Source organism: Bubalus kerabau, chromosome 3 (genome assembly GCF_029407905.1).
Source record: "Bubalus kerabau isolate K-KA32 ecotype Philippines breed swamp buffalo chromosome 3, PCC_UOA_SB_1v2, whole genome shotgun sequence".
NCBI classification, from domain to species: domain Eukaryota; kingdom Metazoa; phylum Chordata; class Mammalia; order Artiodactyla; family Bovidae; genus Bubalus; species Bubalus kerabau.
The window spans coordinates 177,086,375-177,102,451 of NC_073626.1; the positions used below are offsets into that span (position 1 = coordinate 177,086,375).

General features: G+C 50.5%; 1 long non-coding RNA gene and 1 other non-coding gene across 2 annotated transcripts; both read right to left on the reverse strand.

The window, feature by feature from the left end:
* Positions 1-219: 219 nt before the first annotated feature.
* Positions 220-2,112, reverse strand: LOC129647903 (uncharacterized). Its single transcript, XR_008712566.1, has 2 exons — positions 2,014-2,112; positions 220-1,102 (listed from the first exon to the last, which is right to left on the reverse strand). It is a non-coding gene; the product is annotated as an uncharacterized LOC129647903 (long non-coding RNA).
* A 12,603-nt stretch (positions 2,113-14,715) lies between these two features.
* Positions 14,716-14,787, reverse strand: TRNAC-GCA (transfer RNA cysteine (anticodon GCA)). Its single transcript has one exon. It is a non-coding gene; the product is annotated as a tRNA-Cys (tRNA).
* Positions 14,788-16,077: the final 1,290 nt, after the last annotated feature.

Below are 16,077 nucleotides of genomic sequence, written 5' to 3' on the forward strand. Positions count from 1 at the left end.
TCATCAGTCAGAACCTAGGCAGGAGACAGTGACCGCCCTGGAATAGGACAGGGAAAGTTTAATGTGCTAAGTTTTATGTGCTAAAGTTTTATGTGCTAAGTTCCTTCAGTTGTGTCTGACTCTTTCCGACCCTGTGGACTACAGCCCACCAAGCTCCTCTGTGCATGTTATTCCTCAGGCAAGAATACTGGAGTGTGTTGCCATGGCTTCCTCCAGAGGATCTTCCTGATTCAGGGATCGAACCTGCATCTCCTGCATTGACAGGCAGGTTCTTTACCACTAGCTTCACCTGGGAAGCCCAAGGATTGCCTACCAGGGGGTAAAAAGTGCTCTAAAAAATGCAGGAATAGCAGATGTAAAGGGCAGTCACTATAGCTAGGATTCCAAGCAAGGAAGGAACAGGTCTGAAAGAGCCTCCCCTTCACTCTATTGTCCTAGTGGGGTCCAGACCTAACCAGAGAGAACATGCAGTCGCCCACTGGATGGTGGAGGAGTTTGCTGGGGTGGCATGGCAGTGGAATTTGTTGGGGTGCTGGTAAAACTCTTCACATGGCAATGTCACGCCCAGGACCTTGCTGGCAGCTGCTCATCACTGGGTATTCCTTAGGGTGCAGTGCTGGCCTTTGCACCCTCGGGAGCAATTAGAAGAGGGCACATTAGAGCCAGGAAGAAAAGCCCCCCTTTTCCTCCTGGGTTCCCCCAGTGCCAATCTCTGTGATAAAGATTACCATGGTACCAGTTGGCAAGGGAGACATATTCCAGCATTGCCTGCAGGGAATGAGGGATTTGTTGCTGAGAAGCAATACATGGATACATAACCGACATCATTGTGTGACCTTGGGCAAGTCGTTTCCCTTCCTCTGAGCCTCGGTTTCTTCATCTGTAAAGGGAGAAGTCCCTCCCTTCTTGCAGGTTGCTGTGAGGACTGAGATAAGCATGTCCAATGCCCCAAACACAAACGGTGTTTAATAAGAAGAGAACACAAGTTGGCAGTCGGCCCCACTCCACGTTTTGAGATCTGGTCTTTGGATTGCTCCCCTAATGATGGTCTTCCCCACTCCTATCAGGGTGCTTCTTGGGCTCCAGAGTCCTCAGCCAGGAGCTGAAGAGAAGAAAGCAACAGAGCACAATGAGAGAGACAGCAGACCTGGGTCCAGCTCCCCCTTCCTCTTCTTCATCTTCTGTGAATCCTCGGGCCACTTACTTACCCTCTCTGAGCCCAGTTTCCTCCTTCCTCATCTGCCAGATTCCCCCGTCCCAGTCCCAGCTAACCCCTTGACCCTGTACTTAGTCAAGTGTACTGGGAACAGCCCTGAGCTGCCCCTCCCCAGAGAGGTGGAATCCAGCCCACCTTTGTCACGAGCCTGCTGTGTGTCCTTGGGCAACTGTCTCTCCCTCTCAGAGCCTAGCTTTCCCTGTCTGCCGTTGCTCATCTCAGCAGACAAGCGCCATGGCGCCAGCCAGTGGTATCACCTCTCTGCAGGGGAAGCCACCGCAGGGGGCGGGCAGCATTGAAAGGCTGGGCACATACGCAGTCCATGGTTAATTACCCCGGCTTCTGTTTACTGCCTCCCTAATTCCCCAAGCAAACATCTCCATTACAGGGAGTAATTTACTGGCACCAGCTTCCACCGTGAGGAGCAGAAGCTTCGAGACGTGCTCCCCCTCCAGTCCCCACAGCTTGGGGGTGGACGAAGAGTGTCTCGGGACGTTGGGGCTCTCAGGCTGGCACCCTTCCAGTCCTCTGCACACTCCAGCTTCTTCTGGGAATCTGCAGACACCTGCCTGAGTGTTACTGCATTAGCCCGGGAGCCCAGTGGACTTGGGTTCTGTCCAGCCATACCCCTGACTCTCTGTGTGACCTCAGACAGGGCATGCAGGTGCCCCGTGCACAGGAGGGGTCCTCCTCTGCAGCACCCTCTGCCTGCAGCACCACACAGCTCTCTAGAGTCTCAACGAGAGGGACTGGAAGTGGGCTCCGCTTCCTGTCTCCCCACCTGGAGGAGATGCTACCTTAAGCCCTCTGGTTTGTAAAGCCATGGGTCTTCGAGGCGCATTCCTGGGCCACTTCAGAACCAGAGTGTCCTCTGGAGCAGGTGCTGGTTGAGGGAGAGATCGGCCTGAGGTCGGAGCTCTGGAACCAGGTGGCTTCTCTCCCGCCCGACTCGCTGGGAATTTCCCTAGGCCCAGTTGGTGAGAGCACCACTCCAGCAGCATCTGGTTTGGGGGTTTTCTCTTGAGTCTGGCTCCAGCGGGTCTGGAGGCTCCCTGGACCCTGGATAGAACCTGATCTGGGGAGAAGGTGCCTCGGCCAGCCCAGCACGAGCCCGGACGAGGCCTTTGATTCATGAACTGCTGGATTTTAGTGGATTTAGCGACCTGGTTTCCGATTGATTTCCGGGGGGAGGGAGGGTGGATTTATAGCTCCTAAAACAGGCTTGCGGCCTCGCAGCAAATCTCCAGGCAGTGGGCAGGAAGTTATTGACGTGACCTGGGACCCTGGGAGGGAAAGATAATGAGGTTCAGGAAAATCCATCTCCATGGGGTTCATCACGGGCCCTCGAAGATGTACCTCCTCCTTCTGATGTGCGTGGACAGCTTTGCAGATGCTGAGCGGAGAGGGTGGAAAGAAAGCGGGTCCTTCTCCCCTCGCCTTCCGGCTCTCAGAGGAGGCTCTGGCTCTGCAAAGGATCTAAGTCTGCGGAGTGTCCAGGAGACAGAGAATGGAATTCGAAGATCTCTGGAACCCTGGGGGCTGGCTGCCTGTTCTCCCTGTAGGCCCCAGCTGGCCCTCTGTCCCTGCCCCCACCTTCTCTCAGCTGTGTGTGTGTGTGTGTGTGTGTGTGTGTATGTGTGTGTGTGTTAGTGGCTCAGTCATGTCCGACTCTTTGTGACCCCACAGACTGTAGTCCACCAGGCTCCTCTATCCATGGAATTCTCCAGGTAAGAATACTGGAGTGGGTTGCCATGCCCTTCTCCAGCTGGGGCCCATCAATTACCTTGCAGCTTCAGAACAAGGAAGAGAGGAGGAAACTGCCTTTGCTGTGGGTTTGGAAATGGGCAGCCCTGGGTTTGAATTCTGGATGATTCCTCCCTTTCTGGCTGTGGGACCTTGGACCAGTACCATGTGCATACCTGGCCTCAGTTCCCTCACCTGTGAAATGGGAGATAGAGACATCTCTCTGAGGATGGCTGTGAGCTGAGCTGAGGTGTAAAGTGGGCAACACAGCCCTTGACCTGTGGTGGGTGGCACGCAGGCCTGGACATGACGACTTTGAGTTAAAGAGCTGACTCCAACAGCCATCCTGTGTGATTCTGGACATATGCCTTAGTCTCTCTGAACCTCAGTGTGCGCCTCTATAAAGTGGGGAGAATGGAACAGATCTCAGACATGACGGAGGGACTTTTACAGGCCAAACCCTGTGCTACATGCTTTACATGTACAGACCTTATAACAGTCCTACAAAGGAGATAATTTTGTTAGCCCCAGGTTACAGGTGAGGAAATTGAGGCTCAAATGGGAAATAACTTGCTCAGGGTCAACTAGGAAGTGGTGGAGGCAGGATGTGAACCCAGGGATTCTGGCCCCAGACTCACACTCTTGCCTGCTCCCTGGGGATCTCCGGTTCCCCAAAGACAAAGGTGTAAGTGGGTTCTGCCAACTGCAAAGTGCTGTGGAAATGCAGACGAGGTCACCTTCTATGGGATTGAGAATGCGACTCTATCAGATTGCGCTGTGCTCTGTAGACTGTTAAATGGGATTATAACCATAACCAACATTTCTTGGGCACTATCTAGGTGTCAGATATCATGACAAGACTTTACATTATGCTGTTTATTAAATCTGCTGAGAGGCCGAAATCATAACTCTCACCTCATAGATGAGGAAGTTGAGGATGAGATGGTAACAGCTTGGTCAAGGGCATACATACAGTAAAGGGGCATGTGAACCCAGGTCTTTCTGACTCCAGAGTCCAAGTTCTTACCTGTGGGAAAGAGCCACTGCCGACTTTCTTACTAAATATCAGTGCATGATTCAGAACTCACTGCTGCTCAGGCTGAGGTCAGAGGTGGCATGACTACACATTGAGGGTGGACAGGTGAGCAGGACTGACCTGCCTCTGGTCCAGGGAAGGCACTGGGGAGACTGAGCCCAGAGAGCACAGTGAGAGTGGGGCCTGGCTGAGGGTCGAGCCCCAGCACTCAGCCAAGAGGACAAAAGAGGGGACTTGAGTGTCGCTTATGTGGTTGGAAGATGCTCACATGGTCACAGGCTCTGATGCTCCTTGAGGAGCATTCGCTATCTCGTTAGCTGGTTTCTGTCTCTGTTAAGAGGTTGTGTGTGTTCTCATAATTCAGGGTCACTGTCGTATCAGTTTGGTGTCTCTGACCCTGTAACCATGGAGTGATGTGTGGTTTTTCTCCTCTATATGTTCTCAGTTCTGTTGACTTGCCCTTCTTCATTATTCTGCTGCTAATTCTTTTCAGGAGCGTCCATTGATTTCCATACTGAAATACTTCTTGTTGCCTTTTCTGATGAGAATCCTGTATCATGTGTCATCACATGAGGGTGAGAGAATTTGGACTTATTTTACTGTAAAAACAACATCAGTACCTGACTGGGAATGCCTGTGTACCCTCCTCCTGGGGATGCTTGCTTTAGCTCTTCAGGCTGTGTTTCTACCTCTTAGTGAAATTTACTGTTGATAGCCAGACATGGTGTATCAGGTCAGAGGGACTCAGGTAAATCAGCGTTTAATGGGAGGTTTTATGTGTAGCTGGCTGGGAGTTAGTCTGCGTTTACACTTGCTGTAGTCCCAGTATCAGAGGATAAAGTTTCCTTCAGTGTCTTTGGCTTTGTCTCCACTGTTGTCTCGGGCTTTCCTAGAGGCTGCTTAAAGAGGGTCTGAGGCTTGCTATCCTTTTAACGACATTACTATTCAGGAACCCTATTGAAGTGGTGGTGTGTAGGGGAGGAGAAGCCTCCTATAATCCTAGGATTAGGTCTGTCTTTCAGTGCCTGTGAGCTATATATCTCCTTTCCCCCAGGTAGTTAAGCTTTGGTAACATAGGTTCTCTTGAAGCAGCCTCCTGAAGGAGAGCAGAGTATTTTTAAAATATAAATAAAAAAAATATGCTCTGGGGATTTTAAAAATGGTTATTTTCCCTTCCCCTGTTGGAAGCAAGAGAGGATTTTTCTTCTGTCTTCACACTGAGAACCTTATGAGGCTCCCAGAAGTCAAGCTCACAAAAGTGTGGGGGTACTCCTTAAGACTCACCTTCTTGCAGTTTTTAATTTCCAAGCTACTCTACAGTGAGACACCAGCAATACATCATGAATAAAGCACTCCTACAGTTAGTTGCCGGCTCCAGGTAAGGGTTTCTGTCCTTGATAATCTGTAATTCTAGGTATCTGCTTGTCTTTCCAGGTTTCGGGGTACAAATTTGTCTGTGACTTCAATTCTCTGTTGAATCTGAGAAGATGACTGTTGATTTTCAGTTTGTTCATCTTTTTTTTTTTTTTATTGTGAGGATGGGAATGGTAACTTTCCAGCTCTTTGCAGTAATTTTTCAGCATGCAGACCTCATATATGTTTTGTTAAGTGTATAGGTAAATATTTCATTTCCTTTGGAGATTGTAAATGTCAGGTTTTAAATTTCAGTTTCCACATGTTCATTCTTAGTATGTAGAAACATAGTTAACTTTTATCTGTTGATTTTTTACCCTGTGAACTTGCTGAACTTAGTTCTAGGAAAGTTTTGTTTTTGTTTGTTTTAGAATCCTTGTGATTTTCTATGAAGAGACATACCATCTCCAAATACAGACAGTAAAAGTCTGTATAGTCAAAGCTATGGTTTTTCCAGTAGTCACATGTGGATGTGAGAGTTGGACCATAAAGATGGCTGATCGCCAAAGAATTGATGCTTTTGAACTGTGGTGTTGGAGAAGACTCTTGGGAGTCCTTTGGACTGCAAGGAGATCAAACCAGTCAATCATAAAGAAAATCAACCCTGAACATTCATTGGAAGGACTGATGCTGAAGCTGAAGCTCCAATATTTTGGCCACCTGATGTGAAGAACTGAGTCATTTGAAAAGACCCTGATGCTGGGAAAGATTGAAGGTGGGAGGAGAAGAGGACGACAGAGGATGAGATGGTTGGATGGCATCACCGACTCAATGAATATGAGTCTGAGAAAGCTCCAGGAGATGGTGAAGGACAGGGAAGCCTGGCATGCTGCAGTCTATGGGGTCACAAAGAGTCAAACATGACTGAGTGAATGAATTGAACTGTATTTTATTTATTTCAAATCTGTGGGTCCTATATTTATTTTTCTTGTCTTATTGCAGTGGCTATATATCCAGTAATAGTAATATGAACGATGAGAGTGGACATCCAGTTTTGTTCCCAATCTCACCCCTAATGCAAGCAAAGCATTCAGTCTTTCACCATTAAATATGATGTTAGCTGTGGGATGCTTGTAGTTGCTCTTTATCAAGTTCAGGAAGTTCACATATATTTCGGTTTTTTTGAATTCTTTTTTTTCCCCTTTTGTCATGAATGAGTATCTGGATTATGCCAAATGCCTTTTCTGTGTTGACTGATATGATTATATGATTTTTCTTTTTTAGCCTGTTAACATTATATATTACATTGATAGATTTCTGAATGTTGTTCTAGCCTCCAAAACTTATGATAATAAACTCCACTTTGTCATGGCATATAATTCTTTGTATGCATTTTTGGACTTGATTTGCTAATATATGTCTCTAAGGATTTTGATATGTTGTGTTTTTGTTTTCATTATTTTTAAAAATTACCTTTGAGACTTCCTCTTTGGTCCATGGATTATTTAGAGGTATACTGTCTAATTTCCACATGTTCAGAGATTTTCCTGTTGTGTTTCTCTTATTAAGTTCTAATATAATTCCAAATTGGGACACATTTCTAATTTGATTTCAAATTAGTCAGATAGCTGCATTATTTCGATTTTTAAAACATATTGGTTTGTCTTGGTGAATGTTTCTTGGGTATTTCAAGGCTGTGTATTCTGTTGTTGGGTGTTATGTTCTGCATAAATGTATAGGTTAGTTAGATCTTGCTGGGTAATTATATCATTTAAATTTTCTGTAGTTTTTTTTCTATAATTTGCATTTCTTTCTTGCTTATTTTACTTCTATTTCTTTGCTGAGATCTTCTAATTTTTCATTTGTTTCAAGAGAATTTGTAATTGACTTTTGAAACATTTTAAGTTGGCTGCTTTAAAATTCACGTCAAATAATTCCAGCATCTAATTCATCTTGGTATTTGGCATCAAGTTGATGTCTTTGCTCATTTAGTTTGTAATTTTCTTGGTTCTTGTTATAATGGATAATTTTCTATTGTGCCCTGAACATTTTGTTTACTTTTTTAGAGGAGCCTAGGCAGTCTAGACCCAATTTAAATCTTTTATTTTAGCAGACAATCACCCTGTTTGGGTTGGCACATGGGTTCTTGACCTACAATTGTGGGCTGTGGTCCCAGTGGCAATTAAGTTATCAGAGTCATTGAGGTTTGCTTGGTTTATCTGATGCTGCCATGGTTCCCACTATTTCCTTCTGCAGCTAGCTGCCTGATAGGATGTCAGGGGCTTCCCTAGGCCTGCTGTGAGGGCCTGGACTGTGGTTGGGTCCTTCTACTGGTGCTTTCTGTGGTCTCTATTAGGGGAGTAGAGTCTCAGACTCCCGGGCACACAGAAGCTTCTTGGACTGGTGTACTTGTGATCGAGCCCCTTTCCTCATTCTGCTCACCCACCCCCACCCTAGGAATGTTTTGACATGGCTTACAAAAAACTAAAGCGTCCACACTTCCAGCTATTTCAAACTCAGTGGTGTTTGCAACAGATGCCCTCACTTCATCTTTGAGACTGTATCAGCATGTGCTAACTGCCACGGCTCAGGGAGCGACTGATACAGGGGTGTCAAAGGGCATGATACTTGGCAGCAAGAAGCAGGGATTGTGCACGCTGACATCAGAACATTATCTAATTGACCACTGTTAGATATCTGTCTGTGCAAGTGTCAATAGGGTGAGCTCAATTACTTCAGTTACTTAACCCTCTTGACCTCAATTAAGGGCTTTGTAGCTACTCTTAGATGCAAATCCCTGCTCAACCCCTCATTAGTTACTGGAATATTCACACACCTTAGTGTCTCCGAGTCTGAGTTTCCCCATCTATGCAACAGGAATGAGGAAACTCCCACCTCCTAGGCTCTCACATGTGATGCTGATGTAAAATGTTGAGTGGAGCAAGGGGCATGTGGTTGATCCAGCTCAGTAACCAGCAGCAATTATCATCATGAGCATCCTGATTCCAGGCTAACGGGGGTGTCTCTCTTAATAGTGATAATGAAATAATAATGAGGCTTCTAAGAGTACTAATAATGTTGTGTTCAGAAAATAAACTGGATCAGACCAGTCAGGATCTGAATCCTGACGCCAGTACTTATTGGGTGGGACTTGGGACAACATACGTAACCTCACTGAACCTCAATTTCCTCATCTGTAAAGTGAAGAGAGTGATGATACCTAATTTGTAGATCAGTCATGCAAAGGGCTTAGCATAGTGCTTGGAATGCACTAAGTGCTCAATAAATGTTGGCCACAGTTTGCCATGAAGGCAGAGATCTTGGTGTTTTGTTCGTGACTGTACCCTTGTATTCCTAGGGCCTAGAACAGTGGTACTTTGTCCTGACATGGTGGGGCCTCAGCCAGGCTGTCGGCCCTTCTGGTCCAGGGCTGCGTCTGGTTCTTTACTGTGTCTCCAGAGGCCATCTGGGAGCCTCACTCCTGCTCTGGGCAGCTGAAGAGGCTTGATCATTGGTACCAGGGATAAAACAGTTGCCTGAGTCACCTCCCATTCTGTGTTATTTCTGATGTACCATTCCCTCCCTCTGTCTCTGTCTTTATCTCTCTCTTTCTCTCTCTCTCTCACACACACACTCCAGCAGCAGCAGCAGCTGGAATTTCCACTCACAGTTCCTCGTGAACTCCTTGCATTTTCCATGATTTTCTGCTCTTGAGGGTGGCCAGGTATCTGGAGGGTCCCCTTCACCAAAGTTTTCCTTCTTTGCTGCTTGAGATTCTTAGTGTCCTTTTGTTAGAACCTGGAAGATGCCACCAAGCCTGGGGGACCAGGCACCTGCTCCTTCCTCCTCCTCAGCCAATCACTCTTCAGTGAGAGGAGATTTCAGGGCCTTTCCTGTGTGCAGTTTTTACGGGCGAGGCACAGACAGCACAGGTGCTGGGATGTTGGTAAAGACAGAAAGAGCATGAGGGTCAGGAGAAAGTGCTAACATCCACCACTGTCCACCTGCCCTCAGCGTGTCATCCTGATTATTGGGTACCTTTGGTTCAGAACTACTGTGGGTCTTATTGAGGAGTATTAGTCAGCTAGGGCTGCCATAATAGAATATCATCCTGGGTGGCCTAGGCAACAGAACTTTATTTTCTTGCAGTTCTGGAGGTTGGAAGTCCAAGATGAAGGAGCTAGCGGGATCATATCCCCTGAGGCCTCTCTCCCTGGGTGGCAGATGACTGTCTTCTCTCTGGGTCCTCACGTGGCCTTTTCTCTGTGTGCACACCCCTGGTGTCTCTTCTTTTTATAAGGACACCTGTCATATGGGATTGGGACCCCATACTTATGACCCCATTTAACCTTATTACCTCTTTAAAGGCCCATCTCCATGTATAGCCAAACTGGGGATTAGGTAGGGCTTCAATATATGAAGGGTTGGGGGACACAATGTAGCCCGTAAGAGGGGATCACAGCCCCTAGGGAAGGTCGGTGGGGTCCTCTGAGCCCTAGGACAGTACCAGTATGACTTTCTTTCATTAACCTCTCATCTCTCCTCCCATTGCTTCTGAAGGTCTATGGTTCAGGCCTCTCGTTTCACCCTTGGAGACTGAGGCTCAGAGAGGGTCAGGGACCTGCCCTAAGTCACAGTGCACGTGAGGAGTAGCTCTAGGACAGTGGAGCCTCCTGATCTGGCCTGGGCCTTTCCCGGATGCCAGTGGTCAGAACTGCAGGACTGGTGGGCAGCTGGCACTGGGCTCTGTGGCTTTGGGGACCTGATGTCAGTACTGAGAGCGCCTTGGTGCCAAGAAACTGCTTTGTCTCAAGTCTGGTTTTTATTTTTCTCTCTTAATGATTCCAATTTCAGGAGCTTCTTTGTCCGTGTTTTTATTCTCTTGTCTTTCATTTCGCTTTCTCGCTGGGTAATCTGAGGCTTGCAGGCAGCTAAGTATGACGTGTACATTCCAATGAAATGCAATAAAATATAATTGAACATATTTCTTTCATGTCTGAGGAGTGGATTAATCTCGCTTGCACGTCCTATTTCCTCTGTGCTCCCTCTGATTTTTCATCTTAGTATTTTCCTCTCCTTTCCAGAATCTCTGGGATCCGAGGAGCCCTGCGGCCCCTGCTTGTTGGAGACACACAGATGGCTCTGCCATTACAGACTCAGTCTTCATGAGCTTAGGTGATGTTCTCAGAGAAGAGGAGAGGGAGCTGCCAGATCCACATGAGTCTGGGAGGGACACCAGCCCAGGGGGTGGCAGGGCACAGGGGTTGGTGCTCAGCATGGAGCGTATCCATGGGCAGGACTGAAGGGTCCTCTGTGGATGCACCTGTTACTTACACAGGGATCCCTAAGTGACACCCTCTTGCCTGTACACACACCGGCAAAATGCAGGTACTTCTTTATTGCTCTGGAGCTGAGGCTGGGTGTTTGTGACCATGACTTTCAGCCAATAGTGAGTCCCCAGTGAGTGGAGGGATCGGCAGGAAGCCCTGGATGTGTCCAGGAAGAGTGGGCTCAGCTCAGGAGGAAAGTGTTTCTCAGAGTGACACCCATCCTCAGTCCCCCTGCAGCTGCAAGGGCTCCTGGCTGGATGGCATCCCCCGCGTCCCTGGCTGAGGCTCAGGGTCCCGGGGCTCCTGGCTGGATGGCATCCCCCGAGTCCCTGGCTGACTGGATGGCATCCCCCGAGTCCCTGGCTGAGGCTCAGGGTCCCGGGGCTCCTGGCTGGATGGCATCCCCTGAGTCCCTGGCTGAGGCTCAGGGTCCCAGGGCTCCTGGCTGGATGGCATCCCCCGAGTCCCTGGCTGTGGCTCAGGGTCCCGGGGCTCCTGGCTGGATGGCATCCCCCGAGTCCCTGGCTGAGGCTCAGGGTCCCGGGGCTCCTGGCTGGATGGCATCCCCCGAGTCCCTGGCTGTGGCTCAGGGTCCCGGGGCTCCTGGCTGGATGGCATCCCCCAAGTCCCTGGCTGAGGCTCAGGGTCCCGGGGCTCCTGGCTGGATGGCATCCCCCGAGTCCCTGGCTGAGGCTCAGGGTCCCGGGTGACCCCTCCTTTCATCCTGTGATGCTGTTTTGCTTTCCAGGCACCTTCTCTGAACACAGCAAACTCCACCAATTCTTCTCCCTGCATCCCTTCTTCCCACCAGTATTTACTGGGCACCTACAATGTGCCAGGCCCTTTTCTGGGGGCTACAGCAGTGAGCAAAGCAATGACACCACCTGGGTCTGAGCTCACAGACCAATGTAGGCACAGACGCTTCCCAAACTTGACCTGGAGACTGTCCTGTGACCAGTGTGCCCAGGACGAAGTTCCCAGGGCTCAGGAGCCTGTGCCGGCATTTGGCTTTGGCAGGAAGGTTGAGGAGCACTTCCCTGAGGACAGGAGGGGAAACTCTGGGGAGCCTGGGAAGAGGTGTGTTCCAGGCCATGGGAATAGCATGTGCAAAGGCCCTGTAGAGGTGGGGGAGGGGTGGTGAAGTCAAGGCTTGAGTGGTGGTGCCTGAGGCTGGATGAAGGTGTGATGGGAAAGGAGGAAGCAGGTGAGGCTAGAGGTGGGGGGCTGGGCTGGGCCCCCTGTGGGGAGCAGTTGTGTCCTCCTGAGAGCACCGGGGAACTGCCAGAGTTCGAGAGGCCTGAGCAGATCTCTGTGGTGAATCATTTTTTGCAGCCTCTGGACAGGAGCAAAACGTGGGTACAGGGTGAGAAGGAGGCTGAGGAAAGGTCCAGATGGGAGATGATGGAGTGGAAAGAGGCAGTGGAGCTGGGGAGACAGGATGACGGCAGTGGTTTGGGGAGGCAAAACTGGAGCTGGGCTTGATGTGGGCTGCGGGGAGGGAGACGGGGGACAGAGGATGGCCTCAGGGTTCCTGGTGGAGGGCGAAGCCTCCAGTGCAGTCAGGACCCAGGAGCCAGGGTTGGGGGAAGGTCATGAGCACCGAGGCAGCACCTCTGGTCTTTCCCATCCACAGCTTCTCATCCCATCTCTTGTCCTCCCCTTCCCTCCCCCTTGTCCATTTCAGATGCAGAACAGCAGCTCAGATCTGGACAAAGTATCGAGACCCCCCTTGGTCTCATCCTTTAGGAACAAGGAAGAGAGGAGCCCCAGAGAGGGAGTGGGATTTCCCAGGACCACTCAGTGATCTTGGGCAGAGCTGGAGGAGTTCCTAGAGAAGAGTGTTCCCTGCACGTGGTGCCCGCTGCCCCCAGCCCCCACCCCCAGACGTCACAGCTAGGGGCTGAGGCTCTGCCTTACAGGCCTTGGACTAATGGCTCCATCAACCCCTCAATCAATAGTTGAAGAGACACTGTGGTTACGGTACAATTTTCCCAGATGTTTCAAAGAGAAGTTGACAAATGGGTCCTGTCATTTCCCAGGAGAGCTTAGATTTCCTTTTGCTTTATTATTTCTTTTTCCCTTTTTTTTTTTTTTATGACCGTCTCTCTAACACAGGGATTCCCTCTCTCTTGTTGCAGCTGGAGTTACTGAGGAAAACTCTTCCTCCTCTCAGGATGTGCCCTGGGTTGGCTGTGCCCTGCAGGGCTGGTACCTGGAGGTGGTGGAGGCTCAGGGCTGCTTGCCTTGCCCCTCTGGTGCCCTGGGGTTCCTGCTGCCCTCTCAGGGGTAGGGGAAGGGGGTGAGCCCCCTGTCACTGGAGGGGGCCCCAGAGACTAGACAACATTTGGCAGGGAACTGAGGCATCAACCCCTGGACTGGGCTATGACTGAGACTTCATCTTTGCACTCCCCCCTGATTCCACTCTACATGGGACCCCAACACCAAGGTGGAGACAGAGGAGGAGGGGGAGCTGATAGTTCCCGTGGGGGAGGGTAGACCTGGGTTTGGTGCTCCAGGTTCCAATTTGCCTCCTCCTCCCCACCTCCTCCCCCAGTCGCCTTCCGAGGGTCAAGCTGGGTTTTCCTCATTTCACTGATAAGGAAACCGAAGCTCTAGAGAGGTCAAATGAGTCCATAAGCAGTGGAGTCGGGATGTGCCTGGTTCTTTCCCCAAAGCCCGACTGTCTGCTTGAGAATAAAGGCTGCTCTGAAGTGAGCACTCACCTTGAGCCAGGCTCTCCCCCAGACAGAGCAGATGCAGTTCTCTCCACTTCTCAGGTAAGGGATGTGGCGCTCAGGGAGGTTTAGCTACTTGCCTGAGGACACGCAGCTGCTGAGCCTTGGAGTTGTGGTGCAGTCCCAGGTCTGTCATTCTCAGGGTCTGTGCCTATAACCATTGCAATGAACTGTCCCTCCTCCCAAAGTTCTTCCTGAGGTCCAACCTAATTCCTCCACGCTGACCTTCATCAGAGCAGCTAGTGAAGGTCAGGACCCCAGGAGCAATAGTGTAAGACACAGGTTATAAAATTCCAGAGGACAAAGAGTGCTTCGTTTACGTTCATCTCTTATCTCCCTTAAGAATCATTGAATGAATGAATGAATGAACGCACAGTCTCTCTACTGATGGGTAGTAGTGGTCGGGCTGATAGGCTGGGGGTCTACTTGGAGCAGATGAGTGCGTCCCCTTCCACAGCCAGCAATCCCAGTGGTGGGTTCTGACTGAGATCTGGGGACCCTGGGAGAAGGATTCTGTCACCTAACAGTAAATGCATCCTGGGGTCCTCACCTTCAGTAGCTGTTGAGTAACTTAGCTTCTCTGAACTTCCCTTTGGGCCCCCAAAGCTGCTCTGGTTTCCGGAGGCCCCTGAGAAATTCAACCATCCCTGGGGTCTCACCCTGAGGCCTCCGAGTCAGTGCCCATGAAGAGTGAGGGCAGGGTTCCAGGAGAAGGTGTGTGAATCATGGAGGTGGGATGCGGTGACAGCGGAGTGGCCGGGGTTGGGGGGAGGGATGAGTGCATTTAAGGTACTAACTGCTACTATCCCATGCTGGTTGTTTAACGCACGTGTGGGGGCCTCGTCCTAAGCTCTTTCCGTATGTTAACTTGGCCCACAGGACAACCATATGAGTCGGTGTTGTTATTACTTCCACCTTTCAGATGAGGAAGCTGAGGTGCAGAGAGGGAAAGTGGCAGAACTGGAGCGTTGAATCTTAAAGGAGACCCACGGAGTCCACGCCAGCCTGGCACAGCCCACCGTTTCATCCTGCCTTCCCCAGGCCCTGATGTGAGCTGACTCCATACCTGGGTAATTGACAGGACAGAGCCCCAGGTCTCTCCAAGGGGAAGGAGCTGCTCAAGGGCATAATCTTAGTCAGGGAGGCATTAACACTGATCTTGGTGCTGCTTGTACAGATCTGTGTGTCAGGCTCGTAAAGTGAAAGTGAAGTCGCTCAGTCGCGTCCTACTCTTTGCGACCCCATAGAATTTTCCAGGCAAGAGTACTGTAGTGGGTTAGCCATTTCCTTCTCCAGGGGATCTTCCCAACCCAGGGATTGAACCCGGGTCTTCTGCATTGCAGGCAGACACTTTACCATCTGAGCCACCAGGGAAGCCCATAAATCGCCTGTTTAAAGGGCTTGTGTCTCCATGCAGTGCTGTCTGCTCCTGGGGAGCCCCTGAAGCTGTGTATTTACTAGGGGAAGGGTAGGGATTGGTCCAGAACAGATGGAGGTGGGAGGAGTTTGCTGTCCAGCCCCGGATCAGCCTCCAGCTCCAGACAGCCAGGTGGAGACAGCCCTGCAGGGAGATTTGGCCTGGGCTGCATGTGAGCTGGGAAAGCAAAGATCACAGGGTGTTGGAGTCCCACAGGCTAGGTTTCAGTCCCATGCTGTCCCTCACCAGCTGTGTGATTTGATATCACTGCTCTGAATCTGTTTTCTCATTTATCAAATAAGACGCATATTAAGAATAAAATCTTACTTCACAGGGTGGTATGAGAGCGCTCATGGAGAGCTGCCTGCAGGTCCCAGAAATGATGCCCAGCGGGTGCGGGGTGAGTGTGACAGCTGGGCTGTGCAGGGCGGAGGGGCGGGGGGCAGGAGGGAGCCTGGCAGTGGGGAGCAGGCTCTCCTTCTACACCCTTCTGGTGATGTCAGGATGTGAGCACTGTCTGTAAACACTCACTGCGTCCTATGGACTCTTTCAGGCTGCTGCTGCTATCAGCCCTGATTTACACATGTGGATGCTGAGCTCAGCCAGGTTAAGCGCACAGTCCCAGAGCTGGTGACTGGCTGCAGCCAGGACAGGGGCCCAGGTTTGCCTGACTCAGAAGTCCCCGTCCTCCTTGAGTCTGAGGATGTTCCGAGTTCCTCCTGTGACCCTCTAGGCCCCCTCAGCACCCCTTGAGTGTTTATCCAACGGTCATTACCCACAGGGATAGTTTATGCAAAGCTAATTAGCCCTCATGAGGATCAACAGCTGATCAGGAGCAGAGCTTGTCAACCGCAGCTCGGGTTTCCTCCTCGCTTTTCCCCTGGGACTCCGTGGGGGCTTCAGCATAAGGGGGCCAAGACTCCCAGCCGATCCATCGATCCATCGGAGGCCAGCTCTGGTGACCAGTGTGGCCCAGCCCTCCCAACACCCTCTCCTGTCTCCTCTCCGCATCTGTCGGGTCCTCAGTTCCGCTCCTGTCAATGCCCTGGGCTCTCAGCTTCCCAGACCCCCATTCACCCTCCAGCTTTGCCCACCTCTCCTCCCCCAGCCTCTACCTTGTTTACTCTTGGTCTTGCTACTATGAACACCTAGAAGTCCAGGGAGCCCCTGCCTCCAGGCTCACCCCTTCCAGTCCCCACCACTCACATAGTTGTCTCGGGTAGTGGGGGCTTTGGTTATGGAGAGAC